Here is a 15,123-nt window from a genome sequence, read left to right on the forward strand (position 1 = left end):
TCAGGCTTTGATCATGCTATCAATCTTCTGAAATGTTTTGGGCTCCCCATATAAGCATTCAAATTGGTTGAGCCTATGTGTCATAGGAACAAACTATTTAGCTTTATACTATTTTCTCACCATCAATGGTGTATAACATATTTACCCTTATAAGCCTATAAGCAAAACCCCTATTTCATCTTTACACTAATACAGCATGGGCTCTCGATTCATCCATGAGACTAACCATTCCACCTAAAAGTTGTAAGCTTCATTTTTGGCCATTCATTCTCATAAAACTCCTTGACTAGATTTCGATTACAAAGATAGAGTTTGGAGAAAACACTCTTTTTGCATTCAAAATGGCTATTTATCCATAAACACAATAATGGTGTGCCACCCTGAAAGTGTGCTTTATCATTCTATCTATAACAATTCAATGCTCTGATGGTTTCTGCCAATATTACCGATAAAGGATTACATTTTTTTAATCTGCTCAAACAAATCCACCACTTGTATCTTAATATAGCTTAAGACTTTAGGGAAGATCACCAACTCATATATTGCTAGGGCAAGCACATTCATTCTTTAGTCATCATCAGGATGTTTAATAATGCAATATCAAAAAAATTTCAATGGAATACCTTTATGCCCTCCTTTTTCTTGAACAATCTATGGGCTCTTTATCTATCCCTAAAATATGGGCTAACTTTTTGTGATATTCTGGCTTTTGCTTTTTCACATAAATCTTATATGGATTCTAGAGATGTATGCCTACCAGAATCGAATACTTCTCTATGATTGGCATCAAATCAACTTCATTAAAGATGAAACAATGATAGAAGGGATCCCAAAACTATACCATTGCCTTAATGAGTGAATTTTCAACCTTCACCGATAAGAGATATGCAATATGCCCAAACTTTTGATAAAAAGCTTGTTGTCTTAAAAGAACCATGCTATTCCATATGTCTAACAGATTTTTCAAATCATTTTGTTTAAAAGGCTATTTTTTTTATTAGGCAAGGTAAAGACATAGCCAAGTGGTAAACAATTTCCTTCCTCTCGTTGCCTTTTTTTTAACTTTATCTTCACATCGATAGGTGACTCACACTTGATGAACACAGACGAGGCACACACCAAACATTTCATGGGGTCCATGAAAGCTTTTGTTGAAGATATCTTTAGGGTAGGAATGATATGCAATATGTATGCATGTTTATGAATATGCAACAAAAGAAAAACAAACAAAGAATTAGTTAATTATCTCAATATAAAATGAAGAATAAATATAATAAAGTGAATATAATATAACAAAAATATGACTCTAAATTTTGGATTAACTTTAAAGGGTAAAGGGAACATGGCTCTACTTATAAGTTAAGCTCATTAGATTAACTATATATAGCTTGGGTCACTTCTAAAAGGTTCCCAAATTGTTCCTTACATCATTATTCATTATAGACTAGTAAGGCACTCCAATCCTCACCCATTATAAGCTATAAGCGAAAAAGATTTACTTTGAGTAGGAGTATTTCATTAGCCCTTATAGAGACTTGAAATCTCATGAAAGCATAGGCATTTCACTCATATTTAAGGGACTGAACTTGAGTGTAAAGTTTATGTTATACACATGCAAGTGAATGACAAGTATGATAAAAAATGCATGAAACTTATGATGGAAAATTCTTAAATTTATTAAATAGGCTTGGATAATTAGGAATCATTTACTGGCCTGATTCACTTTGTCCCCAACAAAGTTGCCAAACAGCCATAACATATAGATTCATAGACCTACCACTAGACATAGACTTTAAAAGTTACCACCAATCTTTTTTATTTAGGAACAATTAGCGATCTAACTGAATCTATCATATTTAAAGAGAATTTTCAAAATTAACTGAGGTATCTTTAAATAGTATATTTTAATCCACAAAACTAGATTTTAGTTTTGGGAGTGTAATTACACGTGATAAAGATTGTAGCACTCTTAGAGTACCCATCCAAAGGATGGTACTAGTTTGATTTTAAATTATCCAAGCCTTAAGATATTTTTATAATTTTACAAAATAACTTAATTATTGAAAATTGATCCTAAATTCACTCTAATTGTCTAGTAGTAATTTAAAATAATTTTCTCACCTTAAGAGTATTCATAGAGACTAGTATCCCACTTTAAAGAGGCCCCGTCATTGGATTTTATTTAAAAAAAAAATTAGTAAAATCCTCAAATAGTTTGATAAGATTTACTTTAATGCAAATCTCCCAATAGTTTGGTGTGATTTCATTGTCAATTTATTTTCAAAAAATTCATTAAACCTTCCTATTCAAATCGTTCAATAGTTTGATAAGATTTAATTTAAAATTCAAATCGTTCAATAGTTTGACAAGATTAAAACAAAATATTTTATTATTTTTTATAAAAATTGATTTATGAAATTCTCCAATAATTTGGTAGAATTCATAAAAATTTAAATCCATAAAAAATCCTCTAATAGTTTGATAAGATTCATGAATTTATTTGAGAAACATTTTTTGTTTTTTTAATAAACAAATAAAATAAAATTCAAAAAGGTAATTGAAAAACATAAATTGTTCATTTAAAAAATAATGAGTAAAATAATAATTAAAGATAAAAAATAATAATAATAAGTAAAATAAAAAAATCAAAAATAAAATTAAAATAAATAAATAAATTGAAATAGAAAATAAAATGAAAAAGAAAAATAAATACCTATGATCGAGTCAAGTTTAGTGTGCAAGTTGTGCACAGGTTCACGTACGTCCTAGAGTGGTGAAGCTCTTTTCCACAATAGTGTCATTTCTGACCTAATATAAGAGCCAAATCCTTTTTCTTTTTTTTTTTTTTATTTAGAATCACCAATTCCCTCTCTATCTAAACCTTTTTTCTCGTCGCCTCTCTTTCTAACTTCAAATCCAGGTGACCGAAAAATAGATTTTGTCACCAATTTTTGGAAATTTCACCCGAATTTGGCTAGAAATTTCAATTCTAATCGGGAAACTCAATCGGAAACTTCAAACATTCATCCCCAAATTCTAGATTTGGCAAAAAATTTTAAAAAAAAAATACCAATTCCTAGAATCCAAACAATTCCCTAGAAATGAACTTAAAAATCTCAAAATACAAATAGAACCCAAAACCAAAAAACCAATTCCAAAAATTCCAAATTTTGAACTTAAAATTTTAGAAACTCAGAAGCTCTTCAAAATCTAGAATGTACTTTAGCAATTTTTCCCCTCCTTTTTTCGTGTGTCTTTGTGTGATTTAGGTAACAATTTATAAGGTTTTTCCATAAGAAATCTTATGGATTTTATTCAATAATAATATTGAATTTGTCAGATACAGATTCAATCCCCTCTTGATTTTTTTCCTAAAAAATTAGTTCAATCATCAATATCAATTCTCACGATTTAATTTCCTATTTTACAGAAGCTTGATTTTTGGGATTGAATCCCATGAACAAGACCGTTGATTCCTAATTTTTTTCCTTTTTATTTATTTTTAGCTTTTTATTAAAAAAATAAAATATTAGTTGGGCCAAAGCCTTTCTCAAAATAAACTATCTATTGAGCTCAACCCATGCACATATGCACATCCATGCACCAACTTTGCTTTGCTTCATTTCATTTTTTTTTCTTTTTCTTTTTTTTTGCAAAAATTCCAAACATTTTATAAACATTTTTATCTTAAAATTTACTAAAAAAAAAAAATGAAAATAATACTAAAAAAGTTATGCTAGAAAAGTCAAGAAAACTCTTTAAATGTCAATTTTGCCTATTGACACTAATAGTTTAAGCCATTTGCTCAAATTGGACCAAAAATAAGGATGTCAATGGGTAGGATAGAGTATTCCCCATTCCCATCCCCAAATTTTTATCCAAATTTTTATATTATTCCCAATGAATATTTCAAATTTATTCCCATCTCCATTCCCACAGGTATTTAACGGGTATGGGTAATCCCCATATCCTTAACTTTTTTAAAAAATAAAAACTAAAATTTTTTTTAACTTTTTTTTTATTTTTATCTTGTATATTTATGTAATTTTTTTTATAAATAAATATTAATATATATTTTTCAATAAAAGTATATTAATTTTAATTAATCGAAAATAATAATTTATATTATTTAATAAAAAATCTATTTATTATATATATACATAAATATATATAGGGTACAGGTACAAGGTCGATATTATATTACCCATCACCATACCATATCCATAATATATACATCCCTATCCCCATACCCACAATATAATACCCATCCCATCCATCCTCATTCAGATAAAAAATCAGGTTCCCTATTTGACATGCGTAAGATTGACATCCCTAACCAAAAATCCTCCAAATTTATATAAAAATGTCCAAAATTCTACTATTTCAGAATTTGTACCTACACATGAGACAATGTGTATTTAGGAGTAAGTTTGCCAATAATCCTAAGAAATAAGCCAAAATATATGAAAATTTACACTAAAAATAGCATGAAAATACTAAAAGTTTAGGATAACCAAACCCTCAAGCTTAAGCTTTTACTGGTCCTCAAGCAAAACAATATTGAGCAAGAATCATACCTCACTCTCAATGCTTCATTCGACATGATTGCCTCATGGATTGATTAATAAATATAACTAAAGTAAAATTATGAACAAGTGCTAATATACAAGAATCTATATAGGCTAAGATCCTTCCCAACTATGGTTTCACGAGCAAACAACACCTCTCACATATCCTTGCATGAAATCTAATAATGTTATGCAAAACATGAAACTTTAATAACAAGGATCAATAAAGCATGTTTATGTTCTATAAATTTACTTATCTCATTTTTCTCTACTAATGTAGATAAACACATTACCGAGGATCATTTATGACTTTATTAAGCTTGAATGTAAGGCTGGGGTCAAGGTATGATAAAAGTCATTTAGGCTCAAGCACCCTAACAATGCATCACATGTCTAGGATCATCTAGAGTTGAGCTTCCAAGGTAAGAATGGTAAGCTTGACTAAAGAATCACCCCTCCACAAACTTTGATTGTGCCAAATTTTCTTTTTTTTTCTTCTTTTTTTTTTCTTTTCTTTTTCACCACTTTATTGTTTTTTTTTTTCTTTTTTTTTCTTTTTCACAACTTTTTCTTCTTTTTCTTGTTTTTTTCTTTTCTTCTTTTCTAAGCTAGCTTGACTTTTTTTTTTCAATTTTTTAAACCTTTTCCATGCTTTGCCCTTTCTCCCTTATAATGCATAGCTCACAAATAGACCTAGCAATTTGTGTTTCTATGTCATGTCTCATGTAATGTTTAACACATGTAATGACACAAATTATTGAAACATAAACATGACACAAATTATAAAATGTGTTTAAATCCTAAACATGAATACGACACGTTTATTATATATGTTACTTGTAACACGACACGATAAATATGTGTACAATTAATCTGTTTAAACATAACATGAATAACATGGATATACATGAATAGACATGACTACCATAAATATAATGAATAGACATGACTAACACTAATATATACAAGAACACAACTAAAATAATAAATAATTATAAATTATCCATCATTTACAACTTAAAAAACTTGGCATATTAATAATATAAAATGTACTTACATATTAAAAAAATTTAATACCCATTTAATATGTATTTAATATATACATTTAAATTTTAATATATATTACATAACTATATTAATTTTTAGTATCAAATTCAAAATGATAAACTATTAAAAAAAATAAAATAATAATGTATAGAATTAATATTAATATTTATATTGTATTTATATTATTAATATAAAAATAATTTTATAATAATTATTAAATGAGTATCATAATTAAAATTTTAAAATAATTTTTATATGATATTAAATAGCTAATTAAGTATCATAATAAAATGATTAAAAATTAAAATAATTTTATATGTTTATATTAAATTAAAATAAATATACAAATGTGTTAAACGTGTTAAATGTGTTAAACGTGTTAAGCATGTTAAACGTGTTACATGTGTTAACGTGTTAAACATGTTAAATGTGTTAAACATGTCAAACGTGTACTCATATAACAAGATTAAATTAAATATGTTATTCGTATCATGTTAGGTGTTTGATGTGTCAACATGTAAAAAACACGAATTGTGTCTTGTCGAAATTCGTGTTGACATGAATAAACACAAAAAAGTTTTTTTAAAACACATATACGAGTTTTTTCATGTAATTTTCGTATCATATCACCATGTCATGTTTGAGATTGCTAAGTCTACTCACAAATGGTGAATGAATGTCCTAATGCATAAATAAGGCAAAAGACCCAAAAGATAGGAAATATCCAAAATAAGGGTATAGGCTTGTAATGTGGTTTTAAAACAAAAAAAAAAAAAGATATCATAGGGCTCAAATGGGGTGACTACAAAAAAACTGTATCAAGGTTGGCTTGAAAAGCTTAATCGATCCTAAGATGGCTTATATGATTTCCCTAATCATATGTCCTCTAGGATTTTACTTTGAGAAATGATCAAAACAAATTCTAGAATCATGAAACAAAACTCTAAAAACCAATGCAAAAACAATCTCAGGCTCCCATAATCAATGCTAGATAAAAATACAATTCCATGTTCAAAGCATCACTCACAAATGAATACCATATAAAAGAATTCACTAGACCTAAGCATCATCTCATAATTCACACAATATTTAATCTTTTCCTAAAGTTATATTCATTATCAATCACTAACTATCATTGGCTTCATAAAGAAGTAATCAAAGAAAGTATAAAGATTCAAGCTACCACATGTTAAGCTCAATTTCAAGGCAAGCTTAAGAAAAACTCAAAAATTGTATAAAGAATTTTTGAAAATTTCCCCATACTCCCATACTTAAACAACATATTGTCCTCAATGTATAAGCATAATGAAATAGAGCATAAAAGAAATGAATAAGAAAACTTCCCTATCATCATGGAGTTGTGATAAAGCATAAAGAAATGGTGACCAAATCTCTACTTCTTGTTTTGGCCGAACTAGTGTATCATGTTTAAGCTTTTATTTCACCTACAAAATAAAGAAAACCACCATACATAGAAACTACATCAATATGTATAATGAAGAGTATAACCGAAAGAAAAAAAATGAACACAAACAAGTATATTCTACCAAACCAAATGAACAAAAATGACAATGATGTACCAATGAGAAAAATTAAATGTACAAAAGAAAACAATCATGCAAACATATATGCACACAAGCATGCACAAAAGAAGTATCATGAAAAGTAAAACTTGGGTTGCCTCCGAATAAGCACTTTGTTTAAACTCAAAAGCTATACTATCAAAATAAGCTAAACCCCTATAGGTTCATAGCAATCCTCCACACTTAATTCCTAAATCCAATCATTTCAAGACCTCTCTCTTTATGATCTAATCACAAATGTTGTCTAATGGGGGATCATGTAGAAAAGTAGGAGCAGTAGTAAACTTCTCAATCGAACCCTCAAAATCACACCTAGAAGGACTAAGGTAAGTGGGATATGGTTTTAGCATCCAATCAACTGGTCTATCATTAATATAAACCATATATTATTCTTTTTACACCATATTTGCACATTCTTCCTAGAAAGACTATGATAGGTATGTCTAAACTAAAATTGCTTAAAGACTGATAAATCATCTAAAAATGAGATCCTATCAATAATAATTGGACCATCACCCCTAGGACTTTGATAAGCTTCATAAAAAAAAATGTCTCATAGTTTAGTGAATATAGATCTAAAGGTTTAATCACTCTAGGGAAAGTATCAAGATCAACTAAAGGCTTGACACCGACAGGTGGTGCAAATTGAAAATATAGGCTATCAATTTCTCACCATCATTCTCACTTAAATCCATGTCCTCTACTTCATCGATTATAGCGAACTCCTTAAAATATGAAACAGTGTATTCTATGTGTAAAACATCATGAATCACATCACTAAATACCTTTACCTTTAAACACTTATCAGAATCATTAGGGAATGCTAAAATCTTAAAAAATCAAAGTGACCTTCTAATCTTGAGCTTGCATAGTCAATTCCCCTTTTTGCACATCAATTAAAGTCCTCACAGTGGCTAAAAAAATCTCCATAAAATAATTAAGATTTTATGATCCACTTCTATATCTTGAATCACAAAATTAATAGGTAAAATGAATTTGTCTACCCTAACCAAGACATCCTTCACGATCTCTCTAGGGTATTTTAGTGACCTATCAACCAACCTAGAGTAATTAAGATGGGTTTAGCCTTTCCTATGCCTAATCTCTGAAAAATGGACCAAGGTATCGAGTTATTGCTAACACCTAGGTCACATAAGGCTCCATCAAAGGATATGCTACCAATAGTACATGAAATAGTAAAGCTACTAGGATCTTTAAGCTTTATAGGTAGTCTTCTTTAAATCATAAATGTGCACTCACTAGGGAGCGCAACTATCTCATAATCTTTCAATCTCCTCTTTCGAGAGATAATATCCTTCATAAATTTTACATAGGTAGGCATTTACAAATAAGATATTAATGTGCAACTTTTTAAACACCTCAAGAAATTGAAAGAATTGTTCATTTTCCTTCTGCTTCTCAAACTTTTGAAGAAAAAGAATATAAGGTCTAAGTGGCTCAACTCTAAGAGAAACAAGCTTAGATGAACTATGTAAAGCATTATGTGATGGTGTCTGTGGTAACTAGGTATGAACAGGTCCTACACCCTCATTTTTCTTCTTTTTGCCCTCTTTTATCATGAACTAGGTCTCTATCAGGCTTATCATCATTAGACCGTTCATTTGCCATATCTTGAGAACCTATCGGGCCTTGGCCATTAGCTATATGCCTTTCACTCCTAAATGTGATTGTCTTACAGTGCTCATTTCCCTCCTTCTTAAGGTTGACCTCTATGTTATTGGGTAAGGTGTCTTGAGATTGGGTACTAAAAAAGGTCGTTAACTAACCAATCTGGGTTTTTAAATTCTTTATAGATGTGAATTAGTTTTGAATCATAGTGTTCTAGGTCTGCATAAATGAGGTATGAGCCTTAATAGAAGCACCTACAAGATCCTCGACCAAGGTCTTGTTCTTTAGGGGTGGCATAGATGGATATGTAGGTATGTAGTGCTGTGAAGGCTGTTAGAGCTGAAAAAATGGTTGTTGAAAACTTGGTGAGTGAAGAAGTCTAATGTATTAAGGCTATTATGGTGCCTGAAAAGATTAGATTGAAACAAGATTATTCCTCTAACTTGAGCCATATATGGGAACATAGAGGTTATTGGGTTGTTTATGGGCTTGTCCTGAATAATGGATACTTTCTGGGTGGGTGTTTAGACATGACTCCCTCAGGTGTCCTACCCCACATACTTCACACATAGCTAAGGAACTATAGGTATAAGTGAACCTAGAATGACTAGAACTCGACTTTGATGGTGTAACCTAACAATGTAAAAAGTCTACAAATTTAGCTAAGGAATCTACCTCAACTTTAAGTGCTATAAACTCACTAACCTCGTACACCTCTGAAGCTTTTCTAGGATACTATCTTTCATTTGACCACTAACAATAATTAATCGACATATCCTCAATAAGCTCATAAGCTATGTCAAAAGTCTTAATCATCAAAGCACCTCCTAATGCAGCATCTAAAAATGTCCTAGTGTAAGGCACTAACCTAGTATAAAAAATTTGAATCTTCAACCATTTTGTTAGTCCATGGTGTAGACACCACTTCAAGAATTCCTTGTATCTTTTCCCTACCTCATACAAGGTTTCTAAGTCATACTGGATAAATATAGTGATCTCATTTTAAAGCTTGTCCATCTTAGTCAGAGGAAAAAATTTGTTCATGAACTTTTACACTAAATCATTCCAAGTGGTGATGAAATCTGGTGGCATCGAGGCTAACCAACTCTTGGCTCTATCCTTAAAGGAAAATGGAAATAACCTAAGCTTAATAGCATCCTCAGTAACACCATTCTATTTAAATATATCATAAATCTCTAAAAACTCCCAAAGATGAGCATTCAGATCATCACTCGAATGACTGCTAAATTGCATCGACTACTATATTATCTGGATGATTATAGGTTTAATCTCAAAATTACTGGCTTATATTGTTGGCCTTCTAATATTAGGCTAAAAATCATAAAGATCAGGCACAGCATAATCTTTAAGAGCTCTAGAGTTTTGCTCAGCCATGGTAATGGCATGATTGATTTGTTTCTCTTCTAATTCTCTTATGAGTAGCCTCAAACTCAATATCTAAAAGGATCAACTCACGATTCCTAACTGAGTGCATACATGGGCCATAAGAACTCTATAACTAAATAAAACTCTATAAATGGAAAACTAAGAATGGAAAACTAAGTATACACAGCTAAGGAACAAAAATGATGTATACACAACTAAGGAATAAAAATGATCTACAAAGGGAACTTAGAATATATACACCTAAAAACGAAACAAGCCTAAGCTCTAGCTTAAGGTATGTACACTAAAGATAACCAATCTATAGAAGAGTATGGTGAAGACTGATATTAACCTAGGACTCTTAAATTTTAATCCCCGACAATGGCATCAAAAACTTGAATCGAGAAATCTGTAAGTGTTCAAGTCGTATAAGTAGCAATAGTGACATTTTAATGTCAATCCCACAAGGATTAGGTAGAACTTCTTAAGCTACGAACTGGTTATCACCCTACCCTTTTAAAGTTGGTTCGATTAACAAATGAACATGAAAACTAACTACTACAAAATTGAAAAACTAGGTAAACGAAAAAATGAATGAGAATAAGGGGTAAATGCATGCTATAAAATGTGAAATATAGTAGGTAAATCAAATTAAAATCAAATTTGAAATAAAATGAAGCAATGAAAATGCAAAATACAACTAAACTTATAAAACTTGTAAAATAAAAAATACAGCTAGCCTAGACCAAAACATGACTTGCAATAACAAAATGAACTCTAAATGGCAACCAAGTAAATGATCTGAAGCTTATAGAATGCAAAATCACATAATAAACTAGATTAAAAACAAGTTTGAAAGGCATAGAAGAAACAAAAAGTGTAAACATTCAAGTAAGCAATTTAAAACCATAACTAATTTGCATTGTTGACAATCAAAGTTTAAGCTACTATTTTATATAAAAAATGACACATGATCAAATGGAATCCAGCTGAAATTTTAAAATCTCTCAAAAAAATTGTAGGAAATCAAATTTGAAAAGCAAAAGATTGAAGAAAAACTTAAAATAGCTAAGAAAAAGCACAAAAACAAAACTAACAATATAAATTTGTAACCAAATTTGAATCCAAGAAACTAAATCTAAGAGATGCGAAAGTAAGTGATCATGAATTGGAATTAAGAAGATCAACTAAAGATCTAAAGAGAAAGAATGCAAACAAATTGCCAAAGTAGAGAGAAGTCCATGCCAAACTAGAGTTGCACTGTCACTTGCATCTAGATGGAATTCCAAGCTTAATCAGGAATGATGTGGTGAGAGTTTGAAGCTGAATTTTTACTACATTGTAGCCAAATGAATTAAGAAACTATGAAAAAAATTTATGAAAAACAAGCAAGATTTGATAAAGATATGCTTCGAAAACCGTAGGTAGGTCAAATTTGGCATATTCAAAAACAATTTTGCATATCAATGAAAAATTAGTAGATTTGAGTGGGAAATGAATTTAAATGGAAATTTTATTGATATATTCTAAAAGAGCAATGAAAAACACTTAAGAATTAATAAAATTGCAATGAAAGTTGAAGGGAAAATGCTAGAAAATAATTTTGGAAGCTAAAAAGATGTAAAGTGTAGGAAAGTAAAAGAAAGTCAAGGAAAAAAATTTAAATCCTAAAACAAACTCTATTTAATTGCCAACCCTTTCCCCTTATTTATAGGCAGAGGGGAGAAGCTTCAAGTCTAAAAAAAATTCTAGAAATATCTCCAAGCATTAGGGCTTCAGAGCCTTCTTATTCTGCTAGTTACACAACTACAGCACTGGGTGCAATAATGTTGGTTGCTTGGTTGTTTCCCTTAACAGATTGCCATTTGATTTCACATGCATTTGCTGGTCTATAAAGTCAAGTTAACAGCCAATCATAGCTTTTTAAATTGTCACATCATCCCCTCTAATTGGTACTCTTGAACCAGCTTGTAATGCCTAGCATTTTCATGGTCACCCCATGCACACATGCACGTCTATGCACCAACTTTGCTTTACTTCATTTCATTTTTTTTTTTTTTTTCTGCAAGAATTCTAAACATTTAATGAACATTTTTATCCTACATTTTATTAAAAAAACTATGAAAATAATACTAAAACAATTATGCTAGAAAAGTTAAGAAACTCCTTAAGTGTCAATTTTACCTATTGATACTAGTTTAGGTCATTGGCTCAAATTACACAAAAAATCCACCAAAATTGTATAAAAAATGTCCAAAATTCCTTTATTTCATAATTTGTACCTACACATAAGATAAATATTCATTTAGGAGTAATTTTGTCAATAATCCTAAGGAATAAGAAAAAATATATGAAAAATTGCACTAAAAATAAGCATGAAAATACTAAAATTTTAGTGCAATCAGGGAGTATTTTTTTTACCCATAGTTCTTATTTGTTTCATATGAATTATTATTTAATTCAAGTGTAGGGAAGGAAAGATTTTTTAGCTAAACTATTTTTGAAAATTTTTTAGTTATCTATAAAATCTTTGTTTTCAATCCAAGTTAACATGCTATAATCTTTATAATGCTAACTTATTTGATTTTTCATAATTTGTTCATGAATGACTTAAGTATGATATTAAGACAAGTATGAATGTGATTAAAGCATGAAAAAAATTCTTAAGTATGTTTTTCTTTTAATTGTGATTTTTATGTTTTGTGTATTTAATCTTCATTTTTATATGCGTCAATTTTTGTGAAAAGTTTGTAAGTATAAAGTTGATTAGAAATTTGAAGCAAGAGTATAACTTTAGAATTTGCTTACTCAACCTTGAGGTAAAATCTTAGACTTTATTTGATTCAAGAAATGATTTAGGCATTCTTTAGGCCGTTTAAGCCTTTTTAAGCCCACCTATTAATAAAGCATCCCTCGTACCTTTAATTTTGAACATTTATATTTCCTTTTCTTTGTTTATTTAACCACAATAATAAGCCAAAGCCCTTTTTCTATTATTTATCCTTCTTATTGTTTTTACCCAACCCATATTGCTTATGCATGTACTTGGAACAAAAAAGAGAATAAAGTATATTTAGGAGGAAATGAGGTGCACGGAAAAAGCAAAAATGAAAAAAAAAAAAGGAAAATGCAAAAGCAAAAAATGGTTATATGAAAAAAAAATTGAAATAAAGATGTTTTAAGTCTTGAAAAGTTTCAAACTTCCCAAGTCCATTTTTAAAAAAGTAAGCAAAGAGTTATGAACCTAAAATTTTCTTTTTTCCTACCTTGACCCAAGCCTACATTATAAGCCTAAAAGACCCACTTTTTACTTAGATTGCATGTATAAATTAGAAATAGATTAACTTCACATTGAAGAAAGTTACATGAAATTGAGAGCTTATTAATTATATTTATAACTATCTTAATATTATACGATAGTGCATGATTGATAATTTGTGAAATTTTGACTTTGTATGCATTTATTTTGATTTTTGGCATAGCTAATTTGAGAAGTTTCTTGTCTAATTATATTTATAACTATCTTAATATTATACAATAGTGCATGATTGATAATTTGTGAAACTTTGACTTTGTATGATTTTATTTTCATTTTTGGCATAGTTAATTTGAGGATTTTGCTTTATGACAACCAAAAAGCCAAGTGTGGGAGTATGATGACTATAAAATTTATAGTGTTTTACAAGTCCATTTTAGTTCAAAATTTTGAAAATTTGCTTGAGTTTGGTATTTTTAATTGTGAATTCTTTATTTTAGGGTTTGATACATGTGGAACGTTAAAGCCATACAAGGCCATGCAAACTTCATGCAAGATTCAGCCAACCACAAAATCATGCAATATTCGACCATGCATTGGATTTTATACCCAAACCACTTACCAAAAAAAAAAGATCATGATGAATTCGGCCAAATAAGAGTTATACATGCACAAAGACTTTTTGTTTAAGAAAAAGAATTTTATTCCAAGATGGACACTTTTAAATAGATGAAAGCTAGAGTTTTTATTCAAGAAAGACTTTTGAAGATTTTATCTCAAGAGTTTGAACTTAACCCAACCACATTCAAGGGATAGTCTTGGATATGCCTTAGCTGAATAAGTATTTCATTTCAAGATAAATAATTGAAAATGAGTCTTGGATATTCAACCTTAGCTAAAACTCTCATTCAATATTACAAAATGATGACATAGCATAACACTTGTGCATTGAATACCAATCTAAAAAGACCATTCAGCCAACATATTCATCCTTGAAGGCTCCATATTCAACCAAACTACTTTCAAGATCAAGATAACATTTAATCTCTTAAGAGTTAGAATTAGAGTAGGACTTTGTAATCCTATCCCTCTTTGGCCAAAATTATGCCTATAAATAGGTTGGCTTTCCTCACTTGTAACACATCACATCCCACTCTTCTCCTTCTTTCTTTTCTTTTCAATTTTCTTTAAAGTTCTTTTTGTAATTCTTTTCAATCGTGGCTAGGGTGATAGAATAGCCTAAATCTTTTATAATTCTTTTTACTTTTGGCTAGGGTGACATACTAGCCTTAATCTTGTTTTCTTATGATTTTCTTAATACAAGTTCTTTTTACTCAAAGATCTCTCTTTCTCTATTTTGCACGCACAATTTTCCATTACTTTATAAGCTTTCAATGTTCTTTTATGCTTTCTTTTATATTCAACCAACTTTCAATTCTTTATAAGCTCCTTGTTTTCTTTTGTTTCTTTTATAATTAGCCTGCCTTTATAAACTACCAAGCTATAGTTGGTTAGTTAGTTTGGGCCTATACATTTAAATTTTTATTGCTCTTACTTTTTTTTTCAATACAACCAATCATTCTTTTTTATGTGTTTAAATATAAAGTTGGTAAAATAATACCTTTGGTACTTGAGTTCGCAACCTAACACCTAA

General features: G+C 29.6%; 1 non-coding gene across 1 annotated transcript; it reads left to right on the top strand.

Annotated features, from left to right (window-relative positions):
* Positions 1-9,731: 9,731 nt before the first annotated feature.
* Positions 9,732-9,838, top strand: LOC149512618 (small nucleolar RNA R71). Its single transcript, XR_016332227.1, has one exon. It is a non-coding gene; the product is annotated as a small nucleolar RNA R71 (small nucleolar RNA).
* The last annotated feature ends 5,285 nt before the right edge of the window (positions 9,839-15,123 follow it).

Source organism: Durio zibethinus, chromosome 22 (genome assembly GCF_047325235.1).
Source record: "Durio zibethinus cultivar Kanyao isolate XHJ-2024 chromosome 22, ASM4732523v1, whole genome shotgun sequence".
Classification (NCBI taxonomy): Eukaryota; Viridiplantae; Streptophyta; class Magnoliopsida; order Malvales; family Malvaceae; genus Durio; species Durio zibethinus.